At 39.5% G+C, this 15,463-nt stretch overlaps 1 long non-coding RNA gene across 1 annotated transcript; it reads left to right on the top strand.

The window, feature by feature from the left end:
* Nucleotides 1-8,798: 8,798 nt before the first annotated feature.
* Nucleotides 8,799-11,974, top strand: LOC142362875 (uncharacterized). The gene is made up of 3 exons (XR_012765346.1): nucleotides 8,799-8,858; nucleotides 10,675-10,899; nucleotides 11,380-11,974. It is a non-coding gene; the product is annotated as an uncharacterized LOC142362875 (long non-coding RNA).
* The last annotated feature ends 3,489 nt before the right edge of the window (nucleotides 11,975-15,463 follow it).

Below are 15,463 nucleotides of genomic sequence, written 5' to 3'. Positions count from 1 at the left end.
AACCTGGCAGAGCACAGCTCGGGCCACTGGGCTTTGGTATCACCTACACATGCTTAGCTGTCACCTGAGGCTGGCCAGGAACGTCCCTTCCTCAGCGGGAGCAGCTTTAGCCCCTCAAAGTTATTATAAAATGAAGTCAGCAGATTCAGGGAAAGGTGCATAGGTGAAAAGTGCTAAAAGAATACAATTCAGTAACATATTCAATAGACTAGTGATTTTTTCATCCATCCAGTTACAAACACTCAAAATCATTATTGTTTTCTTTCTCCCTTCACTTTACAAAAAAACAACACAAGCAAAAAATCAACAACAAACAGAACACCAAAAAACAAATGCCTCATTAAACAAGGGTTTCTACTGTGACTGGTAAAGCACAGTTATTAAGCCATGATGTCTTTCTTTAAAGCCAATTTTAAAATCGAAGATCACGTACCACTGCCACTTACACAAGGTTGCTCATAATTGCTCCATGCAACACTTGATTAATTAAATCACACTACAGATTGTTTCGTAGTAACACACCTGGTACACTCTTCATTGTTGGCGTTCATTAAAACGATGTGTTTCATGCTGCAAAGCAGCATGAAAGGATATTAATCAGCTAAATTGCCATTAAGAGTCATATCAATATTTGCTGCACACTGATTGTTTTTCTAAATCTTCAACAAAGGACATTTCACTGAAATCTCAGGTTGGTAACTAACCATACAACAGTGAAGTCAAATTAAAATGTTTTATTTTTTCTCTGGGAAAAAAATAAATCAAGCACATAAACTAAAAGGCAAAGACCGGGTGTTCAGGTGGTGGGTTTTTTTTTTTGGTCTGCTACTTTAAGACAAGGAGTGGCATGTTGAATAAACTAAACTTACTGTGCAGAAAATCTTTAAAAAACAACACAGATAGAAGCTCTCATTAATGTCTGTTCTGTTCCCTAAGCAGAAAAGGCTCCACTTTGTAATGTAACATTGGTAATTAGGTTCAGTTTCAGAGCTTGAGCTGAAAAAGTGCCCAGGGAATCAAATGTTACTTTTCATTATTAATGTGAATGAGAAAATGTTTCCAAATATTTCTCCTTCCTAGCACTGGTCTGTTTACATATGATCAGCGAATACATTGGTAAGTTGAAGGTGAACCCGTAAGAAGGGAAGTGGCTATAATGCTAATTACTTTTGGTTTCTCCATTTGTTCTTAGATTCCTGCTTTATTCAGGTCTCACGTACCAGCAAAAACTTATTCTGCAGGGCATAGACTTTTTCTGTGCTGTATATTTTTGTCAAAAAGCACAGTATGCATCATCTAAGCTTTCACATAGTCTACCTGTTATCAGGGAGCTGATGGATCTAGATCATGCAGCCTCTGGAGCTGGCTCTTGGCTACGAGACATGCCTGCAGCAGTGAGGACAAATCTAGAATTATGCATTCTGCACTGAACTGGCACAGACCACAGATAATCAGGAGTATACTAATTAAAACAACAGTTGTTCCAAACCGTTTCCTCCCACTAACCATAACATTTAAAGGAAGAGGGAACACCCACTGGTCAACCTATCTTTTGAAATAGAAATTACCCAAGAGTGGAGTGCTTTTGTGCTCCAGAGGTCTCTCTTTTACAGCATATTAGAATATATTGCATCACACCAGAATAACGTACTCATGTATAAATGCATAAGATATAAAAAAGTGATTCCACACTTTGCTTATTTGTGCTTCTCATGGACTCAATTTGGTTAATTTTGCTGTTGTCATGGTTTAACCAGGCAGCTAGCAATTAGGACCCAACAGCCACTCGCTCACCCCTCCCCTTCCACACTAGTGGGATGGGGAGGGGAATGGACAAAAGGGAAACTCATGGGTTGAGATAAGGACAGTTTAATAAGACAACATGGAAATACTAATAGAATCACAGAATCATTAAGGTTGGAAAAGACCTCTAAAATCATCAAGTCCAGCCGTCAACTCATCACCACCATGCCTACTAAACCACGTCCTGAAGTACCATATCTACATGTTTTTTGAACACCTAATACTAATATTAAAAATAATAGTGACTATGCAAAACAAACTATACACAACACAATTTTCTCACCGCCCAAGGACCAACTGGCAGCTGGCCTTCAAACAGTAATCGTGAAACTCACAGGTTTGCCAGAGCTCACAGTTTTCACCAAACTTACGAATTTCACATAACTCAAACTCATGGAAAAAGACCGAACTCACAGAAACACGTGGATTTGAACCCATGGAAAGGGGAAGAGCAGATTCCTGCCCCTCAGACAACCCCCATCCATAAACGGAACATGGTGTCCATAGTATGGAATATTTCCGCTGCCCAGCTCAGGCTAGCTGCCTGGCCGTGCTCCCTCCCAGCGCCTGCACACCTGCTCATCGGCTGAACATGGGAGACTGGAAAAAGCCCTTGATTTCATACTGAAATCATCAGTGTTATCAACATCCTTCTCGTACTAAATCCAAAATACAGCAGCTGCTAGGAGGAAAATTAACTGTATCCTACCTGAAACCAGGACAACTGTGTTGCATTTTCTCCTCTTTAGCCTTGAGCACTATCAAGACCTATGTGCTGATCAGCAATTGCACCGAAATCGATCTCATCATTCCCTAAAGAACAGCAATAGCCTCTCTCCATTCCATGTTCCAGGCTGCTCTCTGGACTTGACGTCTGCCTTAATCCAGGCAGAGTCTGCTGTCTCCCCGTCAGGTGACTGAAACAAAAATCACACATAACCGAGAGATATACTGCACACTAGGCTTGATCTTGGCCAAAAGGCTGAGAAGCAGCCTAATGTCCTGCCTCTGGTTTCTTCTTCTACAACAGTATCTTAAATAATCCTAAAATGCTTATGCCCTCCAGGAATGACACTTTCTTTTAGGATCACACTTCTCACAGATCTGTTTCTTTTTAAAGATGACCGCTGTGTCTCCCTAGAAGGTGTCCTACACTGCACTGAGGAAGCCTTTATTCCAGATAGATTCTCATTACATTTTAATTTTTAGAGCTGTTTAACCTTAAAGTTTTAGGGCTACAATCTTGTAAAACCACAGCACAAGTAATGGGAAGAAATATTACAACTAACCACACTTCCAAGGGTGCCAAAGCTTTCCATTTCCCCCGACAGAAGCCCTCTTTACTACCCTTCACAGAGCATTGCAACGCTCATCGATTTTCTGTCTTTTCTTGAGCATGTAAGTCAAGAGAAACAGTTTAGCTTGAAAAAATGGGTTATTATTTTGCTATATGATTGATATTTAGGTTGATTTAGTTGTAAATCACCACAGTCTTGGAAAAACGTATTCATTTTCTGATATTTTTAAAAAATGCATAAGAAACACAGGCATCTTTAGATCATAAAAAGGAAAAATGTAGACATCATAAGAGTTTTATATAAACTATGAAGAAAATACATGTCTTCATAGCACTTTCTGCTTACTCCTTTCTTGCACATGCCACTTTGTTCTACCTAGTTGTTAACAAAAGGAGCATAGCTAGCAAGTGGAGGCACGCTTGAATTAAGGCTTGTAATTTCTCCTGCTGAAAAATGTGATTGTGCTATTGACGTTTCTGAACCATAGTAAACACTGAAAATTTGTCCTGAAATGCAAATTCTAAGAACTCCCAATACCATTTCTGAGAAAATATTCTCAAATATCTACAAATTCTCACTTTCGCAACATTTTTATTCTAGCTAGAAAAAAAAAAAAAACACACCACAAAAAAACCACACTTTATTCATATACAGAAGGATAGAAATTATAAAGTATTGATTCAAATTCCAAGGAACATGAGTGTGCCCAATTGCAGGTAAGTAAACCTTTTTTCATCAGGTAAAAGATTCAGGTTTCAGTCATTAATTCTGATCTTAATCATACCACATGCAGCAGCAGATGTTATTCATATTTGGGCTGCAGTTAGTAATGTGTAGTCCTGTCTGCATACACCTGCTCCGTAATACACCTGTGATGCAATAATGCAACTCTCCAGGGTATTCTTTCCTTGGAGAAAATATTTCTAGCCATATGGTTACTGTAAATCCAAATCGCCTCAGTGGAAGCCATAATGCAGAGTAGAGGAACAGGAAGATTACACTACTCGTTTCATGTTGTCCACCGTCTCATTCCTTACTTTTCTCCAGGAGATGACCAGTTACAGATATTACTGGATCTCCTCCCTGAAGCCTATAAGCAGTGGACATCCAAGGAGAGGAATGACTGTTCCACCTGCAGTGACTCCAAGGTATTGACTGCAGGAGAAGTCCTGGCTCCTCTGCACCTGCTTGCCCAGGGAGCACGAGGCCAGACCAGGAGCAGCACAAGTGACAAGCTCCGGTGGGCAGGAAGGGGCTGCCAGGGTCTCGCATCACCAGCACTGCTGTTCTGTGTTTTCAGGAGACCCAACAACTATAATGAACACTGGCAATCTTTAAGAATGGCTAAACACTTAACGACTCGTGTGTGCTAATGATTAATCTAGGTTTCAGATAAGAACCTCCAAGAATGTATCCAAGTATTCCAGTCTCCAACCATTACTTCTTATTTAGTAGAAGAGGAAAAGGAGACAATAGCATCTACATATTAATTATGAGGATTGTCAGAAGTATCTAATTTTCAAAATTGTGCAAACATCAGAAGCACAGACATCCAGCTGCCAGTCACCAGAAATTCACAGGAATAAAGGAAGCATCCCTAGATGCTCCTGGTGAGTTCACCTTAGCTCATTTCATAGTATCATTTACAAGGCTCAGCCTTTCTGAGCTCTTGCACTCATGCATTATTTCCATGATGATTTATGCCCAGTTTCATTTGTTACTGATTTAACTGGTTAAAATGTGCCACTCGTGATCTGTTAGGTAATCTTAATGTTCTAGACAAAATATGTTTTAGAAAATCTGAACTAAAACAAGTGAAATAGAAAACAGCTTTGAAATGCTTTAACATTCATTTATTTATGGCTCTGCCCTGTTCAGGGTTGCTAATAGCTATTATAAAGCAACAATGCCTTGCATTTATTGATGGAAAGATTATTGCTTCTAGTTTTACTTCTTATCCCCTGTATCACAAATAAGTAAATCATAGCCAGCCAAACCAAGATTAAAAACCTGAAGATGCATTTTAACAAGATCCTGAAAAAAAAATTAAAAATAACCTTCCATCTATGGAAAAGAGTTGTTAATTCATAGAATTTTGTGGATTCCATGAACTGATAAGCTCTGCAGCTCAGGCAACTCTGAAATTAAATTAGGTTTCAGAAATGAATATTTCATCTTTAAGATACTGTTGCTTGGAGACCTGGGAAAGGAAGGGTGATTTAACACAAAGACATGGGAGTTAGTTACAATGGGCATCATTTTCCACTCCAACAGGCTCTGGAACATACCATAAAATGCCCAGAACAAAACACTACGTCACCAATGTAAAAAAAAAAAAAAAAGTATGTTGCACATATTTTATGAGCCCCTCCCCTCTTTTTTTAGCATGCCTACTTTCAAATCAAGGAGTTCATTTTAACACTATTTAAATAATAAAAAAAAGCATAAAGACACAATTACAGAAGTTCTTCAAATGAAAGTTCTATTAACTCTCCTGTGAAATCTCTCTCCAAATACAAAAAATGTTCTAGCCTTTCCCACTATTACTCTTCCTTTTAGTCCTGATTTTAGACTTCTCTCACTGCTTCCAGAGCTCTTATTAAAGGATGCTGGCATTCCTATGTACTGACTATGCACATACAACCATCTTTCGACCTACATTTCCCCAAACTACATTGCAATTAAAGAACCAAGGTGTAAGTTCATGGTTTATAAGCATGTCTTGAACCAAAAAAAACCCCACCATCTTCTGATGAACCAGATAACAGACTTTCCTAGAATGATCCAATATCCTGGAAAACAAGTGTGTGGAATATCTTGCATTTGTTGCAAGCGTTAAGCATGGGTCTTCCCATTAGTGACCCTTACAATGCAGTTGTAATTTTATTTCTGGTTTGCAGGACAAAATAGCTCACTTGAAGCAGAAACAGGCAATAAGAGACACATACTTTACTGTGAATAATTTCTGCTCACTGTATAACATTGAGGGTAACCACCTTTTCAAAACAAAATGGGGGAGCAAGGAGGAGACTAAAATGAAATACTGTTCTCTGCTGTACATCTGAACATTAGGATAGGAGGTGGATAAGCTATCTATTCACAAAGTGAGTGTTGTCTTACAGGCTGGGTTTGATTATAGAATCAATCTTAGCTATCTAACTACATCATTTAAAAAAGAAATTGAAGAAGGGGGAGCAAGAGGGAACAGCAAGCACTTCTAAATTTAGAGCAGTGTGCTTCAGGAGTCTTATGGAGATGGAAGTGAATGTCTGCATTAATGGAAATATGTTGTTTCCATATTGCAAATGTAGTGAACTGATCACACAAGACAAGGCAGTCTCTTGGAATAAATGACAAACAGTAATTTTTCCTGGCAGAAGGCAACTTAATTTTTGCAAAATAAGATTTCAGCTGAAGAGGATTCAGGGACCAATACCGATGTGTGCATTTGCATGTACATTAGAAATCTCATAGTATCTTTTTTCTGAATTGCTGCACTGAAATTCCTGAGGGAATACGGCCATTTTCCTAGTCTGCTATTTTCTCCCCACCTTAGACTTCAATTTCAGTTCTCCCAAAATGAGCCATAACCCCTGTGCAGTTGTTGTTGCTTGCTGTGGTGTTTTATTCACATTCTGTGCCCCACAGGTTGGGCACTACTCTTCCTGCAGCATTAAGGCAGGGGATGTTCAAAAATTTTTTAAAAATAACAATTTATTTAATAATAAAATTAGATATGATCAGTGCCACTTCACACAAGACCAAAAGCAAAGTGAAATGCAAAAGATGTGATTTCTAGGAAAACAGTCACAGCAAAAATGTCTCACCAGATTCCAGTATCTTTGTCCAGGTGTTTCTGCTGCCCTTTTGACACTCAAGGATTTCAAAAATCTGATATTTAAACAAGTGTGATCCACACAGCATGTTTATAAGCCAAGCTGAACTAAGCATCAATATACAATACTTCAATGCTAAAATTAAAAAATAGACAATGCCCTTTTGACCTCCTAGTGCTGAAGACATAAATGAATCAAAAGGAAACCTTAAAATTAGTCCTAGTCTCATCTCGTTTAGCTTGTGTATTCATAGCACTTATTATGGCTATTTTCTATATATATATACACACACACCCCCTAACTCTGTACAGCTGAATCATTACACAGGTATCCAATATTTCTCTATTTCATGAGAAATGTTGTTACTAACACACTATGGACTCAGTCCATTCTGTAGGTGTTATCTCAAAACATTAAACTATTGTGATATGCCAACAAAAGCGACTCAAGGCACAATTCTAGCATTAGATAGACGGTATTGAAAGCAGCTGTCTCAGGGAGCCCAGATGGGATCTGTCAGTGCTTCATTCCTATTCTTTTCTTCTACTGAAAACCAATAGGCAACCCCAGGCAAAAAGTGACCCCACATAACTCTAGCCAGCCTCAGCTCTAATAAAGCTATTAAATCAAAGAAGTAGTTCACGCTTTTATCAGTTTCAAGTATCAGGGCAAATTGCAAATCAATACCCATTTTTAATCATCATCTACAAGTTAAAGCAAAAATAAATCCTGTGGCAATTCCATTTAGTTTTCACTCATTTTCTTCTTTGGATGGACTTTTTTCCACTAATCTGAACAGAATTCCATTATAAATAGAAACCTAGGCAAGAAAGTCTATTATTGGAGCTTCTGATATTCATCTTTTTGCCAAGAACCATTGAAGCAACTAGAAATTACCATAAGTAGTCAGTATTCAGCCTTACTGTGATACCAACCTTGGGGATGTGTAGTAGTGTAATGGGTTACAATCTCTTCCTTCTGATATGTCTTTATAATTGGAGATTTGACAGTGTAACTATTTCATAGTATATTTTTACTGCCATACTATCCTTACTTCTAGCAGTTTATGAATGACGTACTGTTCACGCTACTATGTCCACACTAACTTCAGCTCATAGACAATGATTACACAGTTATTTCTGATTTGGAGAAAATCTAGAAAGTTATTCATTTTTCAAAACTCAAAATATATTTTTCTTAATTACATCTTGAAACCTGTTGGATTACGTATTCCAGCTCAAATGAACCAGACTCAACAGCACAGATCATGCCCTGCTAGAAATCAATAGCAAAACTCTCACCAATTTCAGCTGGACAGGTTCAGGTGCACAGTACCTAGCATCACTGTTGTACATGAATTGTATACTTAATACTGCTCTGTGAAAGGTTAGTTAGGATTCAGGTCTGCCCTGCAGTCCTTCACCTACATAACAATCACATTGCATCCACGCAATGGAAAGTAGCATCCAATTTACTCTGCAAAACCACAAATGGAAACATGAGGATGTTCTTCAATTAACATCCTAACGTGACAACTGCTAATGTCTTTACAATTACAGGAGACAGACAATATTGCAGCTAGAGCTTATCATCACAGATAAAGGACTATTCCCCATAGTCTCGATACAGCTTCATGGATTTATTTCCCAAATTGCATCTATTTAAGTGCACTGTTGCTATGATAGACTAACAAAAAGGTCCTGGAGCTATGAAATGGTCTTTCCACGCACACAATTTTCCGTTCATCCTAACAGCTTCAATTTGCCTTAAGAATTTTAAATTATAGATTCGTTTTTATAATCTGAAGGAGCCTTCCTTCATTGATATATAGAAGACTTAGTTTTTTCTTGCTTATTTTTTCAGGATTTACAGCTGGGTCTGCCAGAGCTGCTCTGCCTGTTGCTTTGACTGGACGCTGCAGGTAAGCTTTGGAACACCCCTCCAAAGCTTCCAAAAGCTCCTGAAAAATCAGCACATAAGATACAAGTGCACAGCCCTTTTAATGTTGTTCTCTTGTTCCACCAAGGTTATGCGGTTGTTTGTCCTTCCTCCAGAAAAGGATTACAGCAGACCTTGGTGGTCTCCTGCTTTTTTCCAGAAGTTGATACTGAAACATTTTCACAAAACACACTTTCCATTTTCTGTCAAGACTCCAGTTTTTGCTGTTTTAACTATGGATGCATCAGAAGATACGCTGAAAGAGGGAGAGAGCAGACAAAGATAATTTCTGAAAAGAGCTTACTTTGTTCTAAACAAAGAAAAGCAACGTTGGTTGTGTCAAACACACTAACGACCTGCAAAGAGAGATCGCAATTTTTAAGTTGTATATTAATATGCTTTCAATTAGAAGTAGTAGTCATAAGAATATTTTATGTTTGAAGTTAAAGTATTGTAGATCAATTACTGAAAACAGCATAGCTTTCATCTACTTCCGCTTACAGGATTATGGTTTCACATTGCCTAGAAATTCCTCTCTGATACCAGAATGAATTCTGTTATTGAAAAGCATCACATATTGAGAAACAGAATCAGCTCAGATCCAGTTCATTCTTTGTTGAGGTTGATTTGGCAACAGATAATATTCCTGATTTTAGCCCAGCAAAGTACTACCTTGGTTCAGTTCAGTAGTTAGTTAATCTGCTATCTGAATACATAATTTCAAAATGCACCAGCTAGGGAAAGAAGTGACAAGAGGGCAGTTTCTCATCTCAATATTTTCATTTCATAATGACCCAGAGATTTAAATTTCCATTGACTCCACCCTACTACTAGGACTAAAAGCGGGGAAATAAATAAGTCACTTCTGTTTCCCCTGTATCACACCCTGAAATCACAGAATCACAGAATGGTGGGGGTTAGAAGAGATCTCTGGGGATCACCTAGTCCAGCCCCCCTGCCAAAGCAGGGTCACCCAGAGCAGGCTGCACAGGACCGCGTCTAGGCGGGTTTTGAATACCTCCAGAGAAAGAGACTCCACAACCCCTCTAGGCAGCCTGTTCTAGTGCTCCATCACCTTCAAAGTAACAAAGTTCTTCCTCATGTTCTGATGGAGCTTCCCATGCTTCAGTTTGTGCCCATTGCCCCTTGTCATGTCACTGAGCACCACTGAAAAGAATCTGGCCCCATCCTCTTCACACCCATCCTTAAGATATTTATAATATCCCTGTTCAGTCTTCTCTTCTTCAGGCTGAACAAGCCCAGCTCCCTCAGCCTTTCCTCGCAGGAGAGATGCTCCAGTCCCCTAATCATCTCCGTAGCCCTCCGCTGGACCCTCTCCAGTAGTTCCTCGTCTTTCTTGAACTGGGGAGCCCAGAACTGCACACAGTACGCCAGAGGCAGCCTCACTAGGGCAGAGTAGAGGGGCAGGAGAACCTCCCTCGACCTGCTGGCCACACTCTTCTGAATGCACCCCAGGAGACCATTGGCCTTCCTGGCAGCCAGGGCACACTGCTGACTCATGGTGAGCTTGTCGTCCCCCAGCACACCCAGGTCCCTCTCCACAGAGCTGCTCTCCAGCAGGTCAGCCCCAGCCTGTCCTGGTGCATGGGATTATTCCTCCTCAGGTGCAAGACCCTGCATTTGCCCTTGTTGAACTTCATCAGGTTCCTCTCTGCCCAACTCTGCAGCCTGTCCAGGTCTCGCTGAATGGCAGCGCAGCCTTCCGGTATATCAGTCACTCCTCCCAGTTTTGGGTCATCAGCACACTTGCTGAGGGTATGCTCTGTCCCTTCATCCAGGTCACTGATGAGTAAGTTCAACAAGACTGGGCCCAGTACTGACCCCAGGGAACACCACAAGCTCCAGGCCTTCCAGTAGACTCCGCGCCGCTGATCACAACCCTCTGAGCTCTGCCATTCAGTCAGCTCTCAATGCACCTCACCGTCCACTCACCTAGCCCTCACTTCCTGAGCTTCCCTATGAAGATATCGGAGACCAGCGTCAAAAGCCTTGCTGAAATCAAGGTATACAACATCCACTGCTCTCCCTTCATTGGCCCAGATGATCATGCCATCGTAGAAAGCTATCAGATTGGTCAAGCATGATTTCCCCTTGGTGAATCCATGCTGACTACTCCTGATAATCTCCTTTTATTTTTCCTAACTTCATTGATTCCTTAAATGAAGTACAACTTTTCTGTTTACCAATATCCAATGAAACTGACAGAACAGCAACACTTCATACTTGTGAAACATAACAGAAATCTACAGTGTTGTCACAGGAAAAAAAAAAAAAGACACCTCAGAAGGCTGTTCAACATTTTAATAAAAATGTGATTCCACCAAGAACTATTTAACAATTTCATTTTTGCATGATATTCTGAGGTTCTGGAGACACCTCATTGCTTGACACAAGTCCAGGGACATTTAAAAGCAAGGAAGAAGAATTTATTTGTTTTAATGAATAGTAGTGCATGTTTTACTAACACATTTCTGTTCCCGCAGATCACTTTTGAGAAAACTGACCAAGAACTGGTTATTTACAGCCACAGCCACACAGGTACATACTCCCCTTCTCCTTCCAGAGAGGGCTGCTATATGGTCATTAGCTCCCATCAGCCTTCCTTCTGGTATTACATGTGCTCCTCTAGCACACGGCATAGCTAAATCACACAGCTCCCGTCCCTGCCTCAGCACAGACACATCACTAGATCAGTGGTGCTGGGGAAGACACTGAGGAGCCAAGCTGACTGCAGGGTTAGGAAACCCGCCACATCCAGGAACACTGAGGGATCATGTAAATCTTTTCTGAACAAAATTTTAATACCACATGCTAATATAAAGCTAACTGCTTCACCATTTTATCTCTGCATTTCCTCCCAAACCTTCTCCATCCTACATGAAAAGGGTCCTCCCTATCTGGTGGCAGGGGACTGCCCACTGCTGGCACCTTCTACACAATCATGGTATGGCTTTTTCTCTCATCCCTCAGTAAATCTCAGAAACCAAAATGAATTCATAGAAACACCTAACATGACATAATGCAGCATGACTGATGAAAATGTATGCTGCAGTACAACCCAATATCTACCTGTCTGAAAACTGCCCTGAAATGCATCTCTCTATTCTGAAAGAGAAAGAAAAATAAATAATGAAAAAACACTTATTTCTCCGTATTTGTCTCTTTTTGGCTTCTTAGTAAATTGGAGCAATAGCTACCAGGGCCCAAAATTGGTGAACTGTTACCTAAAATGAAGATGAAGCAGAATACACTGCCAATATGGACAATAAACATGTGGGGGGGGGTTTGTGTTTTGGTTTGGGGGGCGAGGGGGAGGGGGCAGCGGAGGTTGTGGGGTTTTTTTGGTTGGTTTTGGGTTTTATTGCTGTGGGGATTTAGGGTTTTCGGTTTCGTTTGGTTTCAGTTGGGACAAAACTGCAGTACATGGACCATGCTTATATGTTTTGGGAGCACTCAGATTTTGAATAAGGCCCAGGATCATCCTATTTTTTAAAGAGATGCAGAACATTTCCAAATGAAAAATATTTACCCTGAATAAGTCAGGCAAAGAAAAAGCAGTTTTCAAGACTGAATCGACTTCTTCTTAGACTTGTCAGCCTATGTGTATTTTTCCAGTCTCCAAGACTAGGACAATAGAAAGCAATCACCTCAGCTTCACTTCTATGTACAGTGGTTTTCACCTTTAGATTTTCAGTAAAGCAATATATGGCCTGCAAATTATGTAATCTAATCCTTGCTAAAAATAGTTTCCATAAAAATGTGTTTTTAAATATCAAGGAAATAATTCTGTTGATCATGAGATGAACATATATTATCTTCTAATCTCTAGATTATACACAAGTTTGAAGCATTCATTTCAAGAGGTGGTGTGGTTTTTTTTTTTGGGTTTTTTTTTTGTTTTTTTTTTTTTTTTTACAATATGATTGAGTTAACATTAAATGACAAAAAAAAAACCACCACTCATCATTGCTTTTTTCATACACCAGTGGAAGGTAAGGGAGATAAAAAGAGTAATCGCTTTTACAAAAACAAAAGAGAAAAGAGAAAGGAAAAAAAGCCTCCAAATATGAATATTTTAGATTTTATTGAAGGGGAAAACTTGTGGACAATTATCAAGTCAGACATATTTCTGGACTAATTAAATACATGACTAAGCAGCTATTAAGGTTGATTTGATATGGTTAATTTAGGGTTTAAAAGGCAGTGGACACCTTGTGACAACTAAAAGTGTTGCTAGTGACAAGCACAAATACTTGAGGGGATTTACTCCTCTAACAAGATTTGCCTTAGATCCAACAGACAAACAGGTTCTTCATAGATAGCAAGCTGACAAACTTTACTCAGTGTCTGTGAGGAACAAACGGGAACATAACACTAAAGCCTGTTTCTGTGATATAAGACATTTCGTTGCATCTTTCCAAGTGATTGAGCTATATTTTTATCTTCCATCCCTACTTTTGCCCCACCCTGCCCCTTCCTTCAGGCCCTATCCTGACAGCAGAGCAAGCCCAGCAGATTTATATATTTGCTTTGAGGGACACTTATGTTTTACAAGTTCAAACTTCCCTTGTCCTTCAGTTGACTTCAATGTACTTTGAATCAGGGCTGTGTGAACCCTGACAAAATTAAAGCCCTAGATCAGCTCAATGTAGTGGGATGCAATGGTAAACCTCATACATACTTGCAAAACAATCCACAGAACTACTTGTCTGCAGCTGAAAGCTGGAGACTCAGCAGCTTATTTATGCATCCAAGAGAAAGTCGGTATCCGGTTTTGGGGCAGCAAAAGAAAATTTGCTTCCTTGTAAGTGTAATTGGGGGAGGAGGGATGCACAAAGAAACTTGGACTATTTTCTAACAGAACATCTTCACAGGCTCGGTGTTTCCAGCTTTCAAGATAAACCTCTCGACTTTGCTTTGACATTAATTTCTGATAAATGCCTCAGGTTTACCTTGGCATTTAACAAAGCAGCAGGAGACCATTATCCTGTGACAACGCTCTATTCCACTGATACTATCTCTTAATTGGAGAAAATTTCTCTTCATCTGAAAATGTTTGGCAAGGTTCCCCATAAAAAACTATGGTATATCTAAGTTGTAAGCTTTAATAAGATAGGGAATAAAATACCCAGAGCAGATGTAAATCAAATCTTTCCTATCAAGTTGCAGAAAACAAGCCCATTGTTGCAGACAGCACTGTGAACCCCAGCTTTTAATTATTTATACAAACTACTCACGTGACAGGATATTTGGAAGGATAGTCAATGCTATAGATAATAATGCAGCTCATTTGTTTGTAAAACAAAGCAAACAGGAACTAACATCAATTGTCAGATCAGCAAAAATTATTTTAATTGCTTTTGCTCCTGAGTGACAGGAGAAGCTTGCCTGTCATAAACAGGAGACACACAACTTGGAGGAAAAACAGAACTAAAACAGCTGACTTAGACTTGCAGGAGATTTATACTCTAGCTCCCAGGTTCTGTCATTAATCTCCTTTGCTTCTACTTGGTTCTAAGCTAAGAACTTGATAATATTCTTACCTCCGTGCTCGTACTAGGCCCACAAAAGCCAACTGCCCTGTCGATTATGCTTAAGTTCACAGCCAATGTGGGTATCTCTGCCCACACAGTGCTGCTGTACTACATAGGTACACTTTAAGTCTTCAGTCATAAAACTGGTACCTCTTTTCTTGACTGCACTGTTACTTCTACCCTTCTGCTCAAATGGCAGACCCATATATAAATGCATTAACCAATATAATACCTTCCACAGTATTAATGTTTTGCTCAGTCCAGCCTAGCATTTCATTGCCTTAGCTCCATATTGTGGAATCACCTTGTGATCAGCTAATACACACAGACTTTCTCCACCACCGTCGTCTGCAGAACAGGAGCCCCTTTTATATAACAGCTTGCGCTATTTGGTTCTCATTCTTTCTATAAACACTTGTGCTATTCAGTTCTCAGTCTTTCTACTGCAGCTCATAGTTATCTTACTCCACCTGGTTAAAATTACGATTCCTTTTGATGCTAATGATGCTTTCTCAGCTATGCCTCATCTATAAATCTCATTATCAAGCCCTCATTTTTTTCAAACTCAAAAATCATGAACAAAAATACTAAATAGATTCGTTTTTAAACAAACACCTTGGCATACTCCACTAGTGACTCCCTTACACACAAATTCCACGCTGTTGTCCCTTCCTTACTCACCATCCACTTCTACTAGTCCCAATCTTCTACAGGTTAAATAACCGCTTCAAGTGGCAGCTTATCAAATGCTTTACTGAAGTCCAGAAAACTAGATCTACTGCCTCTCTATTGTCTAGATTATCATTTATCTTCAAGACCAGTCTCTCTCTCTCATTCCACTTCAGGAATATGATTTTAATCAGTGCTCATAAAGAAAGCAGTGCTTTACATCTATGTTATCACGTTCTATAATGAAAAACAACATACTTCAAGAAGTATTGGTGATATTTAAGTACCTGCTGATCAATAATTGCATTAATAGCTACATCAAAGCCTGGGCTGGGTTTTGGTAAATTATAATAAAAGTTTACTC

The sequence above is a fragment of the Opisthocomus hoazin genome, chromosome 12 (assembly GCF_030867145.1).
Source record: "Opisthocomus hoazin isolate bOpiHoa1 chromosome 12, bOpiHoa1.hap1, whole genome shotgun sequence".
Classification (NCBI taxonomy): Eukaryota; Metazoa; Chordata; class Aves; order Opisthocomiformes; family Opisthocomidae; genus Opisthocomus; species Opisthocomus hoazin.
This window is presented reverse-complemented; position numbering and strand designations above follow the sequence as displayed.